Source organism: Silurus meridionalis, chromosome 21, assembly GCF_014805685.1.
Source record: "Silurus meridionalis isolate SWU-2019-XX chromosome 21, ASM1480568v1, whole genome shotgun sequence".
Classification (NCBI taxonomy): Eukaryota; Metazoa; Chordata; class Actinopteri; order Siluriformes; family Siluridae; genus Silurus; species Silurus meridionalis.
In genome coordinates, this window is record NC_060904.1 from 192,301 (window position 1) to 212,088 (window position 19,788).

General features: G+C 42.5%; 1 protein-coding gene across 1 annotated transcript in view; it reads left to right on the forward strand.

Annotated features, from left to right (window-relative positions):
- The first annotated feature begins 7,390 nt into the window (after window positions 1–7,390).
- The window catches only part of fndc3bb (fibronectin type III domain containing 3Bb), a 65,819-nt gene continuing 53,421 nt past the window's right edge, over window positions 7,391–19,788 (forward strand). Inside the window, 1 exon segment of the mRNA XM_046877340.1 lies at window positions 7,391–7,547. The gene's annotated coding sequence lies outside the window, so the exon portion shown is untranslated.

Sequence of the window (19,788 nt, forward strand, 5' to 3'; positions counted from 1 at the left end):
AACTTATTCATAGACACTACACAACTTCACAAACTACACAACACATTAAAACAAACTACACAACACTTCAATACACACTATAAATGTTCTTTATTCACACTACACAGCACCTTCATACACACCACACAATTTCTTTATACACAAAACACAACACCTTCATAGACACTACACATCTACTTCACACACTACGCAACACTTTCATACACACTGTACAGCTCCTTCATACATACTACACACCACAATACACACTATAAAATCCTTTATACACACTACACAACACCTTCTTTCACACTATACAACTCCTTCATACACACTACACAACTCCATTATAGTCACTACACAACATCTCAATACACACTATATAATTATTTTATACACACTACACAACACATTCATACACACTATTTAACACTTTTATACACACTACACAACTACTTTATACAAACTACACAACTCATTCATATATACTACACAACATCCCAATACACGCTATAAAATTCTTATTTACACACTACACAACACCTCAATACACACTCCAAAATTATTTTATACTACACAACACCATCATAGACACTACACAGCTCCTCAGTTCACACTATAAAGCACTATGGAGGTTCTCTGGATGGAGCAAAAATTTGGAACAAACTTATAGGCACTAAATTTCTACATTCCAACTTTATAACCTCTTTTGTTTCTGTAAAGCTGCATCAGGACAATGTCTATTATTAAAAACTAAATTAATTAATAAACCTGAATTGAATTGAATTGAATTGAATTAAACACTAAACAAGCCTCAATACACACTACAGAACACCTCCATAGACACTACACAACACCTTAATAGACACCACATAACACCTTCATAGACACTACACAACACTTACACTACACATCTGCATGTGGGGTTCCTCCTTAATGGGGTGCCAATACTTTCGTGTGAGTCTCACTGTTAACTGAATATAAGACTTTTATTGTAAAGGTTATTCCAGCAGGACATGGTTCTGTTTATGTGTAATGGAATTTGCAGTGACCTTTGTAATAGAGCAGAATAATTACACACACACACACACACACACACACACACACACACACACACACACACACACACACACTGAGTGCACTACAGGGGTAAGGGGGTAATCTGTCTGCAGGAACACACTGTGATCTTCCAGGGTTCTGGGTCTTCACTTCCTGAAGGAGGTTCTCCCCAGAACTAACCCAGCTAACAGATGAACACTAGGTGGTACTGTTCCTGTGCAGTTCCTCCTCCTCCTCCTGAAGGACCTGTATGGCGGAGTAGATGTGTCAGTGTGAGTGTGCTCAGGGATAATCCGGCTACTAATCTCGATTTATTAGTGCAGTGAGACGATTGTAGGTATTGTGGTTATAATAAAGACCACCAGGTGGCGCAGTGATCCTTCACTACAGGCCACGACGCGCTCTCATATCACGTGATTGTAATAAAAGCGTAAAAAGAGCATTAATGATGAAAATAAAAGATAATGGTGTGAAAATAAATGTTTTAATATTTTACACAGTGAATTTACAAGTCTGTAAAATATAACGTTTTTATTTCAGAGCAGTTTATTAGCTTCAGTGTTTAAAATCAAATAAGTAAATAAAAGTATTTTAAAGAAATGAAGGAGTAAAAATGTGCGCGAGATGTTTTCAGGCTTTGAGGCTGAGTTTCTTTCTGAAATCTGTGGCTGAGCCTCACATCTGTGTAGACATGACGCCCAGCTGCAGCTGCACGGAAAGTAGGGCAGACACCAGTGTGTGTGTGTGTGTGTGTGTGTGTGTTTGTATGATAGAAGTCTGGAACGTGAGGGACATGAGCCGTCTTGTCTGTTTCTGATGAAATTCCTCTGTAGTCTAAGCTCAGGAGAGCAAAATCACACTGAAAAAAAAGCTTTTATTCATTTCTCTATAAAAGTTCCTCATCAGGAGGAATGTGTTCAATATCCTCCTGAAAATCAATCATCATCATTATCATCGTCAACATCATCATCAACATCATCATCACAAGGACACCTCTCAGGATCTCAGTGAAACACCAGTGTCCCTGACCTACTGATTTCCTCATAAACTCATATCTTATTGATATTTACTTCTATTTATATAAATCTGTTTAAAAAACTGATGTAATCTGTTTTAAAAGAAAATCAGAATAAATAAGTTAGTTTAGAGTGTAAACAGAATAAACCAGTTTGATCAAAATGAAAATGTATTTGTTCATTATGAACAGAATAAACTGACGGTGACTTTTTAATGAGATGAAATGAAACACTCATGAACCTGCACTTTTACACTGAACAGTGAATCATCTTGAACTTAACGCTGTGTTAACAGCTGCATTTGTAGGTGTAGTCATGCTTATCTGTACAGAGTTGTTCCAGCTGTGCTGAAACGTGTTGTGTGTTTCATCACAAACAGGAGCAGGCAGATTAAGAAGACGCAAACATCTGTTCTTAAAAATTCACATAAAATCTGATCATATTTTTATCATCCATCTAATTTACTCTAAACACATTAACGAACACTGTACTGAACACTACACTAAACACTGCACTGAACACTGCACTAAACACTGCACTAAACACTGTACTGAACACTGCACTAAACACTCTACTGAACACTGCACTAAACACTGCACTAAACCCTGTACTGAACACTGCACTAAACACTGTACTGAACACTGCACTAAACACTGCACTAAACGCTGTACTGAACACTGCACTAAACACTGTACTGAACACTGCACTAAACACTGCACTAAACACTGTACTGAACACTGCACTAAACACTGCACTAAACACTGCACTAAACACTGTACTGAACACTGCACTAAACACTGCACTAAACACTGTACTGAACACTGTACTGAACACTGCACTAAACACTGCACTGAACACTGCACTAAACACTGTACTGAACACTGAACTGAACACTGCACTAAACCTGTACCAAACCAGTACTGAACCTGTATTGAACTCTGCACTAAACACAGTTCTAAACACTGCACTGAACCTGTACCAATCCAGTACTGAACACTGTACTGAACACTGTACTGAACCTGTACCAAACCAGTACTGAACACTGTACTGAACACTGTACTGAACCTGTACCAAACCAGTACTGAACACTGTACTGGACCTGTACTGAACACTGCACTAAACACAGTTCTAAACACTGCACGGAACACTGTACTGAACCTGTACTGAACCTGTACCAAACCAGTACTGAATACTGTACTAAACATGTACTGAACACTGTACTAAGCACATTACTGAACACAGTTCTAAACACTGCACTGAACCTGTACCAATCCAGTACTGAACACTTTACTGAACACTTTACTGAGCACTGTACTGAACACTGTACTAAACACTTTACTGAGCACTGTAATAAACACTGTACTGAACACTGTACTAAACACTGTGCCGAACACTGTACTAAGCACATTACTTAACACTGTACTAAATGCAATACTGCACTTGTTACTGAACACATTACTGCATGTTGTACTAAACACTGTACCAAACACAATACTGCACACATTAGATTAGATTAGATTAGATTAAACTTTATTGTCATTGTGCAGGGTACATGTACAGCGCCAATGAAATGCAGTACACATCGCGAGGATCAGCGTCTCTCCAGATTTGCCGTATTTGTGCTTATTTACGCATTATTCTCCTGCATGCTTGCATGATTTTGTCATGCGAGCATATCATTTAACAGACAGTCACTTTTAGATATTGGTCACATCTGTAATACATCTGCACTGTATTACTGAACACTGTACTACACTAAACATAGTAAAAGAAAAGAGCTTGATACTTGTTACATGTCCTTCACAGTGAAATTTTTTGTTCGCAAATTCCAGTGATGTTAGGAAGCTCGGGCCAGAGTGCAGGTCCAGCCATGTTACAGCAGCCCTGGGGCACAGACAGTTAAGGGCCTTGCTTAAGGGCCCCAACTGTGGCAGTTTGGCAATACTGGCACTTCCCAGTCAGAGGCTTAACCGCCGAGATACTACTTTCCCTGAACACATTCAAGAACACTGTATGCTGTACAGAACATGGTGCTAAACACAGTTATGCAATTTTAAAGATGCATAGACTTTAGACTAATAGAATTATTTACATTTCAAACATTACTGTGGGGTTACTGATGAGGGTATTAGTTATTGTGGGGTTACTGATGAGGGTATTAGTTATTGTGGGGTTACTGATGAGGGTATTAGTTATTGTGGGGTTACTGATGAGGGTATTAGTTATTGTGGGGTTACTGATGGGGGTATTAGTTAATATGGGGTTACTGATGGGGTATTAGTTATTGTGGGGTTACTGATGGGGTATTAGTTATTGTGGGGTTACTGATGAGGGTATTAGTTATTGTGGAGTTACTGATGAGGGTATTAGTTAATGTGGGGTTACTGATGAGGGTATTAGTTAATGTGGGGTTACTGATGAGGGTATTAGTTAATGTGGGGTTACTGATGGGGTATTAGTTATTGTGGGGTTACTGATGGGGTATTAGTTATCGTGGGGTTACTGATGAGGGTATTAGTTAGTGTGGGGTTAATGATGGGGGTATTAGTTAGTGTGGGGTTACTGATGGGAGTATTAGTTATTGTGGGGTTACTGATGAGGGTATTAGTTATTGTGTTGTTACTGATATGGGTATTAGTTAATGTGGGGTTACTGATGGGGTATTAGTTAGTGTGGGGTTACTGATGGGGTATTAGTTATTGTGGGGTTACTGATGGGGTATTAGTTAATGTGGGGTTACTGATGTGGGTATTAGTTAATGTGGGGTTACTGATGGGGTATTAGTTATTGTGGGGTTACTGATGAGGGTATTAGTTAATGTGGGGTTACTGATGAGGTATAAGTTAATGTGGGGTTACTGATGAGGGTATTAGTTATTGTGGGGTTACTGATGAGGTATTAGTTAATGTGGGGTTACTGATGAGGGTATTAGTTAGTGTGGGGTTACTGATGAGGGTATTAGTTATTGTGGGGTTACTGATGAGGTATTAGGTTTTGTGGTTAATGGGTTTACTGATGGGGTATTAGTTATTGTGGGGTTACTGATGGGGTATTATTTATTGTGGGGTTACTGATGGGGTATTAGTTAATGTGGGGTTACTGATGAGGGTATAAGTTAATGTGGGGTTACTGATGGGGTATTAGTTGTTGTGGGGTTACTGATGAGGGTATTAGTTAATGTGGGGTTACTGATGAGGGTATTAGTTAGTGGGGTTACTGATGAGGGTATTAGTTATTGTGGGGTTACTGATGAGGTATTAGGTTTTGTGGTTAATGTGGGTTTACTGATGGGGTATTAGTTATTGTGGGGTTACTGATGGGGTATTATTTATTGTGGGGTTACTGATGGGGTATTAGTTAATGTGGGGTTACTGGTGAGGTATTAGTTAATGTGGGGTTATTGATGAGGGTATTAGTTATTGGGGTTACTGATGGGGTATTAGTTAATGTGGGGTTACTGATGTGGGTATTAGTTAATGTGGGGTTACTGATGGGGTATTAGTTATTGTGGGGTTACTGATGAGGGTATTAGTTAATGTGGGGTTACTGATGAGGGTATAAGTTAATGTGGGGTTACTGATGAGGGTATTAGTTATTGTGGGGTTACTGATGAGGGTATTAGTTAATGTGGGGTTACTGATGAGGTATTAGTTAGTGTGGGGTTACTGATGAGGGTATTAGTTATTGTGGGGTTACTGATGAGGGTATTAGGTTTTGTGGTTAATGTGGGTTTACTGATGGGGTATTAGTTATTGTGGGGTTACTGATGGGGTATTATTTATTGTGGGGTTACTGATGGGGTATTAGTTAATGTGGGGTTACTGATGAGGGTATAAGTTAATGTGGGGTTACTGATGGGGTATTAGTTATTGTGGGGTTACTGATGAGGTATTAGTTAATGTGGGGTTACTGATGAGGTATTAGTTAGTGTGGGGTTACTGATGAGGGTATTAGTTATTGTGGGGTTACTGATGAGGGTATTAGGTTTTGTGGTTAATGTGGGTTTACTGATGGGGTATTAGTTATGTGGGGTTACTGATGGGGTATTATTTATTGTGGGGTTACTGATGGGGTATTAGTTAATGTGGGGTTACTGGTGAGGGTATTAGTTAATGTGGGGTTATTGATGAGGGTATTAGTTAGTGTGGGGTTACTGATGAGGGTATTAGTTATTGTGGGGTTACTGATGAGGGTATTAGTTATTGTAGGGTTACTGATGAGGGTATTAGTTATTGTGGGGTTACTGATGAGGGTATTAGTTATGTGGGGTTACTGATGGGGTATTAGTTAGTGTGGGGTTACTGATGAGGGTATTAGTTATTGTGGGGTTACTGATGAGGGTATTAGTTATTGTAGGGTTACTGATGAGGGTATTAGTTATTGTGGGGTTACTGATGAGGGTATTAGTTATTGGGGTTACTGATGTGGGTATTAGTTGTTGTGGGGTTACTGATGAGGGTATTAGTTATTGTGGGGTTACTGATGAGGGTATTAGTTATTGTGGGGTTACTGATGAGGGTATTAGTTATTGTGGGGTTACTGATGTGGGTATTAGTTGTTGTGGGGTTACTGATGAGGGTAATAGTTATTGTGGGGTTACTGATGAGGGTATTTGTGTAAGAGCTCGGTGATTCAGGTTGTGTGTGCAGGAACAGCAGGTTGTGAGTTTGCAACCCAAAAGCACTGTAATAAACCTGTAATAATAATAAAAGCATTTTAACACTTCCATTTTTATCCTATTCACATTCTGCTGGTTTAATCACATTAATATGAGATTTCTCTCCACTAATTACAATAATTATAACAATAATAATAATAATAAGAAGAATAATAATAAGAAGAAGAAGAAGAAGAAGAAGAAGAAGCAGTCGAGTGTGATGATACAGTGTTGTCTTTCTCACAGTTCCATTAATTCGATCCTGAGCTCAGGCAACTTTACTTCCCATATCCATTTCCTCCAGGTACCCTTCCAGGTTCCTCACAAGAGTTCTCCAGCAGATGAGCGACTAACTCTTTTACATTAATATTCGATGATACTTGGGCTGGATTAGGTCATGGAATTGCCTCTCCAGGACCTGAGTTTGAAACTCAGACATTTGGAGACTCTATTTTTAATCGAATCACTGGATCAGTGGTGTTTTTGTTCCCTCATGATGATCTGAGTGTTCTGTAAGCTCTTCTCCTCCAATCCAACATTATTCCACTCACATCAGCTTTGCTTCTACCAGAGTTACGGTAAGGTAGTGTGTGTGTGTGTGTGTGTGTGTGTGTGTGTGTGTGTGTGTGTGTGTGTGTGTGTGTGTGTGGAGGATCTACTCGGGCTGTTACGGTACCGTGGGCTCCTCTGCCCCCCCACGCGCACTGCCACATTGACATGGCGGAATCCCGCAGTGGGTCCGCAGTGGACGGAGTCGCGCGGGGATGAATATTATTTCACTTTCAGTCGCTCAGGACTAAAGCGCGCGAGGAGCACAGAGGTTCACTGAAGTTCAAGTAAGTGCAGTGTTTTCCTGGTATTCACTCAGAGAGACTGTGGAGGAGGCGAGGAGCAACATGTAGTGAAATAAAGTTGAGAAAGAACAGGAGTGAGAAGAGGAGGAGAGGAGAGGAGAAGAAAAGAGGAGAAGAAACGGAAGTTTTGGAGTTCATGGAAATCGAAACTTCAAACCTTTCAGTCCAGCGGCTGAGCTACAGATTTATCTCCTAAGTGTTAAGTGTGTGGAGATGTGTGTGTGTGTGTGTGTGTGTGTGTGTGTGTGTTAAGTTTGTGATGTGGTGTGTGTGTGTATGTGTGTTAAGTTTGTGATGTGTGTGTGTGTGTGTGTGTGTGTGTGTGTGTGTTAAGTTTGTGATGTAGTGGTGTGCGTGCGTGTGGTTTAAGTGTGTGATGTGGTATGTGTGTGTTAATTGTGTGGAGATGTGTGTGTGTTAAGTGTGTGTGTGTGTGTTAAGTGTGTGTGTGTGTTATGTGTGTGTGTGTGTGGTGTGTGTGTGTGTGTGTGTGTGTGTGTGTGATGTGGTGGTGTGTGTGTGTGTGTTAAGTGTGTGTATTAAGTGTGTGTGTGTTATGTGTGTGTGTGTGTGTGTGTGTGTTAAGTGTGTGATGTGGTGGTGTGTGTGTTTGTGTGTGAGTGTGTGTGTGTGTGTGTGTGTGTGTTAAGTGTGTGTATTAAGTGTGTGATGTGTGTGTGTGTGTGTGTGTGTGTGTGTGTGTGTGTGTGTGTGTGGTGTGTGTGTGTTTGTGTGTGTGTGTGTGTGTGTGTGTTAAGTGTGTGTATTAAGTGTGTGATGTGGTGGTGTGTGTGTGTGTGTGTGTGTGTGTGTTTCTCCGGTTTCTGTAAGAAAGCAGGTTTTATTTCCGGTAGATCTGAAGGTCTGAGTGCTACACAGTCGAGGACTTTGTGAAAGTTATTCATTCAGACTTTTTGGACTTTCAGAAAGTTCTGGAAAGTTCTGAAAAGTACTGGCCCGGTTGAATGTGAGCTAGTAAACGTGGTGTAATGTCTGTCTGTGGCGATCGAGCAAAAGTGCAGAGTTTTATTTACAGAAATGTTGCGATTTTTTTGAAAGTGACACGTCAAAGCAAACCATAGGTGGCATCATGCCAACAATCCGGAACCACGATCCAGCAACGGAACTGCAGAACTCGAGTTTACAGTCTGAGTGTGAGAGAAGAAGTTTTCTCTAGATTTCACTACAGATTCATTCTCTTCACATCAGACTGTCTAATGGATTTATCAGACTTTACTGTCGTAGACTGCTGGTCTCTCTCTCTCTCTCTCTCTCTCTCTCTCTCTCTCGCTCTCTCTCTCGCTCTCTCGCTCTCTAAAACGTGTGTGTGTGTGTGTGTGTGTGTGTGCAGGTGACAGGACAGGAGGATCTGTCACATTTTTATTCAGATTAAACTTTAGATATTTAAGATCGAATCCTTTTTTTCTGAACCGTTTTTAAAAGTTCCAGAGGAAATCTGAGCCCAAATAGATGAAGTCACACGGCATTCCAGAGCGAGTGGAAGAGAAGATCTGGAGTGTGCAATGTGGAGTGTGATGGTGGCTCAGGATCCTGCAGCTGCACAATGCATTGTGTGTTAACACTTATCATCATACAGTTCCAGGTGTGTGTGTGTGTGTGTGTGTGTGTGTGTGTGTGTGTGTGTGTGTGTGGGAGATCTGTGTAAACTCCATCTCAGATATTCCAAACTACAGGAACTAAATACATTGGGTTCAATAATGCAGCATCTCCTACATGCTTGTCTGGAAAGTCTGGAAGTGAAACAGCTGGATTCCACAGCTGCACTTTAGACTTCACACATCTCTTTATTTTCTAATGAACATCACATTTTCCATTAAACAGAAACCTGAACATGGAGATTCAGGAATGTTCAAATAAATCAGTCTAGAGAACTGATTATGGAATACGGATTTTGTTCATAGGAAAGATTTTATGAGAAGATCTTACTCATGTTCACACTTGTGTTTTTTATAAAAACGGTATTCGGTGCTGGAACATCGACATCACATTTCTGTCCATAATCTGCAGCTCAAATCCCTAATACAGCTCTTAGATCTTCACTCCTGACGGGGAGATCTTTAATTTTCAGACCTCCAATACAGTAGATCTGGGTAAGACCACACTATAGGTTCTTGTTGTCGGTTCACGCTGTAGCTGAACAGTGAATAGTTTGGAGGTCTGTGCCGGCTCTTGAGCATGCGGTGTGTATTTGCACGTGTACTCCTTTCTACTGTTGAAGATCATCATCTGGCTGAGCGTGAGGCCTGTGGCGTTCCTGTGCAGAGCCATTCTTAGCTTGATCTGATATCAGGAATGTCTCATTGGGGCGTACCTCAGCCAGCTATTTATAACGTGGATTTGCTTTGCCACGTTTTTCTACACAACGTTTAGCTTGGCAGCGACGTCCAGATAACAGGAGAGCGTGATTGCGTCATGGAGCTCATGGCACTTACTCCAGGGTTCTTTGTCTTTAACTTTGCTTACTTGTAGTTTTTCCTCTTTTTTCTGATCCTCTAAATCACACCTGGTTTACAGTAATTCAGCTCTTCTCCATCTCTCCCTGTGTATTTTCCCTGAGGCCAGGGCCTCCTCAGCCTCTTTGAAGATTGCTGAGGTTATCCACAGACTCCACTCAGAGAAACGGGAGAGAAGATTGCTGGTGGCGAGGGAAGGTCAGGTGTTGCTCTCTGTTTGTCTTCTTCAGGAACCTCTGCAGGAGATTTTCAGCATGTCCCTGAGCTGAGTTGAGGCTCTGTGTGTGTAATTCTATGGAAACCTGCTGGTGTACTTTTTGGAGCTTTTTGGAAAGCACTGAGGGTTCTGGATCACAGCCCCTCTGAAATGAGCTCTTTATCTCGACGAGTGTCATTCTTTCCACTGAATGTGGGATTTGATGGTGTCATTGTTGTGGAGATGTTGATCAGCAGAATCATTTCAGATCTCAGGGGGTTAAAAAGGAGATTCAGATGAGATTAGGACAGTCAGCTGAAGGAGACGACTTGATTCTCACCTCATAATGAGCCACTTCCTGTCCACACACCAGACTATTAATGATCTGTTTCTACACCACGACTGCGTCTGAGTCATTCTGAGTTCATTCATCAAAATAAAACCATGAAAATTACTACGATTTATTAAAGTACTTTTAGATCTAATCTGATTGTCACATATACAAGACATTTATTCATCTGCCCTTTGTGTTTTTGAGTCTAAACCCATGCTTCTACTTTAATCAGTGATGTTTCAGACTTCCGATGTTCATTGATCACTTCCTCAGAAATGAACTTGTGATGAAAATCATCCTACGCTTTATCTCTGACCTTTTAACCTGAAACAGTCAGTGGGGTAAAATGTTCATCACTTCTTTCCATTCATTTATTTCATGTGTTTGAGTCTCCAGCTGCTGAATCAAGGTGTGGAACTCGGTGTATAATCTCCTGTTATTAGAGACACACTTCACGAGGATCCTTACTGACAAGGTGCTATAGCTCCTCCTCCTCCTCCTCCTCATCATCCTGTCCTCAGGAGGACCTTCTCTTCAGTTTAGTGGTGTGTAAAATGGAGCTGAGGCCCGAATGAGGATGAGGAATTTGACCTGTTGACCTTCTTAAGGAGGGAGAGTTTGGAAGGGGCTTCTGTGTGCTTTTCCCTGTGTAGCTGTGTTTCGCCTGGCCGAGGTTTTTTTGACCCTCACTGTGGAGAATTCCTTTTCCTGTCTCACAGATGTTGCCTTTGTGTTTGTAGTTAATAATGTAAATGTGTTTGTTTGCATATTTATGGAATAGTGTGTGGCTCTGAGGTGATGCTGCACCACAGTGTCCCAGCTGGAGTTAACATTTACTCATGAGCATCTACTGCCCATCTTTAAGATTTAAAGCTCTGTGAGAACTTTCGACACGTTCATGCGCAGGTCTAAAGACTCCAGGAAAAGACTGGAATATTCTGCTGTATTGACTCAACACACCAAAGCTCTAAATCTGCTGTCTTCCCACATTCCTCATTTCCCTGCACTCCTGCAGCCGTGAATTTAGAATAAAGTTAAAATTCAGAACCTAAATGGAGCTCAGTGCATCTCTGTAATCATCTAGCTGAATTGTTTCTCATTTCCATATCGGAATGTCAGACTTCCTTTTCCTGTCACTCACAGCCGTCTCTTAGCTGTAAATGTATTTTTCTCTAACATTCAGAAAGTTGCAGCTCTTGAAGGTGTTTTAGAGGAACTTCGCTACTCAGATTAATATATTTTAAAGTCTAGAATTCTTCAAACACATGGCGGAATAGTTTTCAGTTCGACAGATACGAACTGAAGCCCCGCCCCCTTTCCCTCATCTCACAGTAGGAACTTCTCACCTTGCCTCGTTTTTTTCCTCTGAACATTCATTAAAATTATCCTAATAAATTAAAGCTGAGAAAGAGATTAAAATGAGGTTCTCCTGCTCGAATCAGAACACACTCGGGTAAACGGCATGAACCCTACCAATAACACCCTACCCCAAACAACCCTATACCCCCTTACAATACCCCCCCTACCAATAACACCACCACCAAACAACCCTATACCTTACAATACCCCCTACCAATAACACCCCACCCCTAACGATAACACCCCACCCCAAACAACCTATACCCCTTACAATACCCCCTACCAATAACACCACCACCCCAAACAACCTATACCCCTTACAATACCCCCACCCCTACCAATAACACCCCACCCTAAACAACCCTATACCCCTTACAATACCCCCACCCCTAACAACCCTATACCCCTTATAATACCCCCACCCCTACCAATAACACCCCACCCTAACAACCCTATACACACTTACAATACCCCCTACCAATAACACACCACCCCAAACAACCCTATACCCCTTACAATACCCCCACCCCTACCAATAACACCCCACCCTAAACAACCCTATACCCCTTACAATACCCCCACCTCTACCAATAACACCACCCCAAACAACCCTATACGCCTTACAGTAACCCCTACCAATAACACCACCACCCCAAACAACCCTATACCCCTTACAATACCCCACCATACCAATAACACCCCACCCCTAACAACCCTATATACCCCTTACAATACCCCCTACCAATAACACCACCACCCCAAACACCCTATACCCCTTACAATGCCCCCTACCAATAACACCCTACCCCAAACAACCCTATACACACTTACAATACCCCACCATACCAATAACACCCCACCCCTAACAACCCTATACCCCTTACAATACCCCCACCCCTACCAATAACACCCACCCCAAACAACCCTATACCCTCTTACAATACCCCCACCCCTACCAATAACACCACCACCCCAAACAACCCTATACCCTCATAATGCCCCCTACCAATAACACCACCACCCCAAACAACCCTATACCCCTTACAATACCCCCTACCTATAACACCACCACCCCAAACAACCCTATACCCCTTACAATACCCCCACACCCCTACCAATAACACCCTACCCCAAACAACCCTATACCCTCTTACAATACCCCCACCCCTAACGATAACACCCCACCCCAAACAACCCTATACCCTCTTACAATACCCCCACCCCTGCCAATAACACACCACCCCAAACAACCCTATACCCCTTACAATGCCCCCTACCAATAACACCACCACCCCAAACAACCCTATACCCCTTACAATACCCCCTACCTATAACACCACCACCCCAAACAACCCTATACCCCTTACAATACCCCCACCCCTAACAACCCTATACCCCTTACAATACCCCCACCCCTACCAATAACACCTCCCAAACAACCATATACCCCTTACAATACCCCCACCCCTACCAATAACACCCCACCCCAAACAACCCTATACCCCCTTACAATACCCCACCACCCCCAAACAACCCGATACTTATTAACAGTACCCAGAACAACCCCCTAACACACACAAACACACACAGGTGCTTTTTGGCAGGACTACAACAATGTATTGCTTACAGTCACACATCCAGGAAACTTTGCTCATGGGTGGAATTTTTAAATTAGGGGAGAAATGGGAGTGATATTTCCTGGGGTGATCCTGATCCTGATCCTGATCCTGATCCTGATCCAGCATGATTGGAGCGAATGAGTCAGTCACAGGGAACAGCTTGACTTGGTTTAGATTTCAAGTCGTTTAAACCAGCGTTGAATTTCTTCAGAGGAGTTGCGCAATTCTGAAGCTCCATCCTGGGAATCTGTGCCTCTGTTCCTGCATTGTCCTGTGTTTAAACCACACTCACACACACACACACACACACACACACACACACACACACACACACAGAGTGAAGCTGGGAGCTGGACTTGGAGGAATACAGCTGCTGTGTGGTGGAAATGGAGGACGTGGTGGACTGCACCCCAGTTTAAGTGGGTCAGTTAAGCCCTTCCATTAAAACATGGCTCTGGGATGCGTCCAGATGTTGCTGCCTGGCGTTTGGTGGCCGAGAACATGTGTGCCGGATGTGATGACTGTATAATGAGGCCCAAAGATCTGGAGCCTCTACTAAGACCTGTTTTTTTAGTAGTTATGTAAAAGTTTGATCAATTTCTTTGTTTGTCTGTAAAACTAACAAGATTCTTCATTAATGTGTGTAAAAACTCATGGAGGAGAACAACATCTGTTTCTAATCCGGATCTTTCCACGTGTCAGTCGCTAAGAAACAACGCCGTTAGCATTCACATAAAGACTATGTTGTAATGCAATCTTCAGTAAAATATCATCTTCACACAAGTCTAGGGTTTTATTCCACTGTGTATCTGATCCAGATAACAACTGCCCACTGTCCACATGCTTACAGATTATTATTATTATTATTATTATGGTTATTATTATTATTATTATTATTATGGTTATTATTATTATTATTATTATGAATATTATTATGATTATTATGATTATTGTGATTATGATTTTTATGATTATTATTATTATTATTAATACCACACATTCACAGTAAAGTAGTTTTATAAAAATGCACGGGTTGCCTGAGGAAGAGCGTTCTATATGGCTATAATGTTCCTATTATTATTTTTAGTTTAAGTGAAAAGATTTATAGGGTTATAAGATTAATGAGTTAAACACTGATTGTATTAATGATTGTGATTGAGCCAAAAACCTTCTTTTCGAGTTAAAAGTTTTACCAAATGGAAACACTTCAGTAAAGTACAGATACTTAAGTAAAGTAACGAATTGCATTGACTTCTTTATCGTTCTCCACTGATGCACAGTGATGTAGAAATTCTGAAAGTTGGTTTCTAGGGTTGGTGTGTGGTTTTGGTGGTGAACAGCTGCTTTATGTGAGAGTAAATGATCCTGGGACGTGGTCAGGGTTAGTAGAGTGTGGAGATAAAGCTCCGTGGTCCACTGTGTAAGACTGAGCAGGAGTTGGTTATGGTGTGTCGGTGGGGATCAGGTATGAATATCTCACCTTCAGTTCTGTGGGTGGATGCTAGATTTAATTAGGAATGTGATGTTGCTTGATGATGTCCCCAGATGTGTTTCTGTTGTACATGTAGCCTGGAAGAACCTGACCGTAGAGAAATGGTATAACTCACACTGTGAACCTGTGTGTGTTTAGCGTGTGTTTAGCGTGTGTTTAGCACAACCCACAGTGAGAACCCAAACTGAGAATCAGACACAATGTAAAGTGGAATCATCATCACCGTTGTCGTTGTCATCATCAGTTACATCATTAATCCTTGTGTTTGGAGTTTTATAGTCGTTGTTTGTGGTTATTCTTGAGCTGTTTGATGGAAATGATCTCAGCCTTCAGGCGTGATGTTCTCATCAGAGCGATTTCAGACACTGTGTTTCTTATAAATGATGTTCATGTGGATTTGAATTACTTCTAATTCTGCTTCTGGTGTGGTTTAAATGTGTCCGGGGTCTGAGAACGATATTTTCTAGTTGTGTTTGTTCCAGAGGTTGAAATATGGAAAAATAATCTTTATGCTCCAGAAAGATCAGAACCTGAAGGTGAAGAAGTACGAGGAATACAGTGTGGCCTGTTTGGAAGTAAAATGTCCTTTTTGTTTTGGTGACTCAGACTTTTGGACTGTGTGGGCTCGGTGTAAGCTCTGCCTGTACGTGTGTTGACTTTAACACACTGTTTGTCGTTGATGGTTCTCGTCCCAGAATGCCTCAGTGCTCTGTGCAGAGCTCAGGTAGATGTGGAGAATACAGAAGATGGAGATACTTTTCTGGTTTGATGATTTGGTTTGTAGGCTTGAATAAGCACGTGTGCCCTGCGGCAGTCTGGGGTCCGATCCACGCTGGGGTTTGGGTTTGGAGAGAGAACGTGGTGGTGGTGACTCTAAACTCCTCATGACTCTCTGCTCTCCCTTCAGCCACTGCTCGCAACCTCGGGGTGACTCTGGATAAACACCTGTCCTTCTCAAATGTCGCTAATGTGACTCGTTCCTGTCGATTTCTTCTCTACAACATCTGAAGGATTTGATCATTTCTGTCCACCCAGGCTTCCCAGATTCTTGTTCAGTCTCTTGTGATTTGGAGACTGGACTACTGCAGCTCTCTGCTGGCAGGTCTTCCCCTGAACGCTATTCATCCACTGCAAATGATCCAAAATGCAGCTGCACGACTTGTGTTCAATCCGCCCGAATTCTTCCACACCACCCCACTGCTGCGCTCCCTTCACTGGCTTCCAGTAGCTGCACGTATCAGATTCAAAACACTGATGATCACCTACAAGGCCAAAAATGGACCAGCACCATCTCACCTCAGAGACCTCATCACATCTCACACTGCACCACGCTGTCTGAGATCCTCCAGCACTGCTCCACTGGTACCACCTATTCTCAGAATGAGAGGTAAGTACACTTCAAGGCTCTTCTCTGTTCTGGCACCGAGGTGGTGGAATGAAGATGTCTGTACAGTGGAATCTCTGGCGATCTTCAAGCGACGGGTGAAGACCTTCAACTTCCTGAAACACTTAAACTAACACTCCAAGTTTGCTTTGTAGAAATGAAGAGTTGTAGTGTGTAATCCAGTGTAGACTGATTTATTTTAATTTGCTGGTTATGGCACTTTTATACGTCGCTCTGGACACAGACGTCTGCTGAAGTGTAAACGTGGTGAGGGGAGATGTGTGGAATGAGCAGGAGGAGGACGGGTATGTGCAGGGATATTTTTAACGACGTGATTTCATCTGAGCAGTAAATGTTGATCGGAGTCGCAGACGTGACTCATGAGGCTGGAAACGCTGAAGGTTTGGAGGTGAGAAAGAGTTAGTGCAGGGAAGAAGGGACAGTGGAGAAGACGGATACAACACTCACTACACGTGTGTGTTTTAGACCCAGTTGTTGGGAGACGGGTTTCCAGGCAAGGGGGTGAAAGGGGGTGATGGAAAATAGGCGTTTTGGGGATGATGAAGATGATGACGAGCAGGAGGAGGATGGTTCCTCGGTTTCCCCGGTTTCCTCTGTGTTATTACATATCATTAGGTAGATTATAGGGCCTGCGCAAACCGACTCCCCATCTGGGGCTGTAAAAGTGCCAGACGTGAAAACAGATTTGAGTGAGAAAGAAACCTGTGTTTTGGAGCAGTGTGTGTGTGTGTGTGTGTGTGAGAGTGTTTGTGTGTGTGTGTGTGTGTGTGTGTGTTTGTGTGTGTGTGTGTGTGTGTGTGTGTGTGTGTGTGTGTGTGAGTGTGCGTGTGTTTGAGTGAGTGTGTGTGTGTTTGTGTGTGTGTGTGTGTGTTTGTGTGTGAGAGTGTTTGTGTGTGTGTTTGTGTTTGAGTGTGTGTGTGTGTGTGTGTTGTGTGTGTGTGTGTGTGTGTGTGTGTGTGTGTGTGTGTGTGTATGTGTGTGTGTGTGTGTGTGTGTGTGTGTGTGTGTGTGTGTGTGTGTGTGAGTGTGTGTTTGTGTGTGTTTGAGTGAGTGTGTGTGTGTGTGTGTGTGTGTTTGTGAGTATGTGAGATTGTTTAGCTTGTGTGTAAATAATCAGACTGCTCTTGAGTTCACTCTGCAGTGGATGGCACTTCCTGTTAGGAATGACGCCAAGCTGGAAACAGGCAGTGAGACGTTGACGTGTTCGTTGTTCTGTAGTCTCCTCTCCTGCAGTAGATGTTTTTCCAGGAGAGTTTTTGGGCAACGTGATGTGCAGTAACCACAGCCGGAAACGTGCTTTGATGCGCGTGTCGCGGAGTGAAGTCACACAGTGCCTGCAGTTCAGGAAAACCGATTTTCCATATTGTAGATCAGAACTGATCTGGATAAGGATCGTGATTAGGGGAAATCTCCAGTAAGCCCAGTGAAAAGAGCTTCTGTGTCTCTCCTGCATAACAAACACTGTGACGTGGCAATAACAACATGACCCCCGAAAGCTCCCGGGTCTCGGCTGTTTGTTTAGCCCTCCCCTCGCTCCGTTTGTACAGCTTCTTGGATCCTTTTCCCCCGAGGTGTTAAACTGCAAACAGCCCCGAACTCCCCCCTCCCCAAACCCCCAATCTCACAAAGGTAGAGGCACCAATCCTCCTGAGGAATGGCGGGAATGAAGAGAACATAAAAGAGACATGGAGAGAGTTGGTGAGCCCTGGAGGGATTTGTGTGCTCAGTCACTGTGTTAATGATTTTAGTTTAGATAATTACAAGGTGTATAGAAGAGAACTGCAGAAGAAAAAGCCCCCAAAGCAATGGGAGAAGGTTCTACAATTAAGGTTCTACTTGATATGAATGCTTCATGTTTGATTTTTCAGGAGTTGCTTTTGCATCTCCAGAAGCGTGATTGATCCTGCAGATGTGCTGAACGTTACCAAGTTAAGATCAAACTGACACGTTTACGTACGTGATGAGTATTTGGGATTGAGATACGTTATTGCTCTAATGAGGACAAACATCATGAGATAATAAGGATCACAGATGTTTGTGATCTTTATCTGACCTTTTAACCAGCATTAAATGCCCTTATTCTGCTCACATCTCTTCTCCTTTCTTCTCCTCTTGCTGCTGGTTTTTGACTGAAGAGGAACGAGGAGGTTTTCCTGCTTGAGAAAAGAGAAATCTGATGCTGGCTCTTGTTGGATTCATCAGTATGCATGCTTTAGGCCCAGTGTGGGGCAGATGAGCCGAGGAGAGAGAGAGAGAGAGAGAGAGAGAGAGAGAGAGAGAGACAGACTGAGGGAGAGAGACAGAGAGAGAGACACAGAGAGAGAGAGAGAGAGAGGAAGAGAGAGAGACAGACAGAGAGAGGGAGAGAGAGAGACAGACTGAGGGAGAGAGAGAGACAGAGAGAGAGAGACAGAGGGAGAGAGAGGAGAGAGAGACAGACAGAGGAGAGAGAGAGAGAGAGACAGAGAGGGAGTGAGAGAGACAGACAGAGAGAGAGAGAGACAGACAGACTGAGGGAGAGAGGGAGAGAGACAGAGAGAGAGAGGGAGAGAGAGAGAGGGAGAAGAAGGAGATTTAAATTACAGGAAGAGCAGACAAAGCACAGAGGAGTTGAGTGTTCAGATTAGGTGTCCAGGTAAGATGTTTCATTCGGTGAGAGTTCACCTGTGTCACGTTTAAAGGCACGCCAGCGTTCTCCTCCAGGTGTCTGTGATTTCTGAGAATAAACTGAACTCAGCTGATAGACACTGGAAGTCAGTAAACGTTTCGCACACGTGACTATAAACTCTATAAATCTGTTCTTATGGACTTTTCTCCTGGAGCAATGCAGTAAGAAGAAGTTTGGGTTACTGTAGAGTTCCTGAAAGGTTCTCCCACATGCTTCCATCTCGATTTCAGGGATACAACAAAACTTTGGAATAGTAACCGGAACTACTTTTTACTGCATGGCTTCAGTGTTAAAAAGTTGAATATAAAACATGTAAAAAGAATGGAGTTGTGAAGATTTATATAGAATGTAAAATGTGTGCTTTGTTGTGTTTTTGTGTTGTGTATAATTGTGTACCTCCTGCGTGTGAGGTTGAGGTTTATTCAGGTGTAGTCACACAGACGTATGTGGAGAAATGGCTGAGTCCAGTTTATCAGCAGTGTCAGACTCTTCAATCCAATCTGCTTTATTTTCCTGTGTAATTAGATTTCCATGGTGTGTGTGTGTGTGTGTGTGTGTGTGTGTGTGTGTTGCTCAGTCGTCTGCTTCCTGTCTGTATGCTTGTAATGTGTGTATTAGAGGCAGTGAATTGTTTCTGTGGTGATTTTAACAGATAACGGAAGCAGACGCAGTGTGA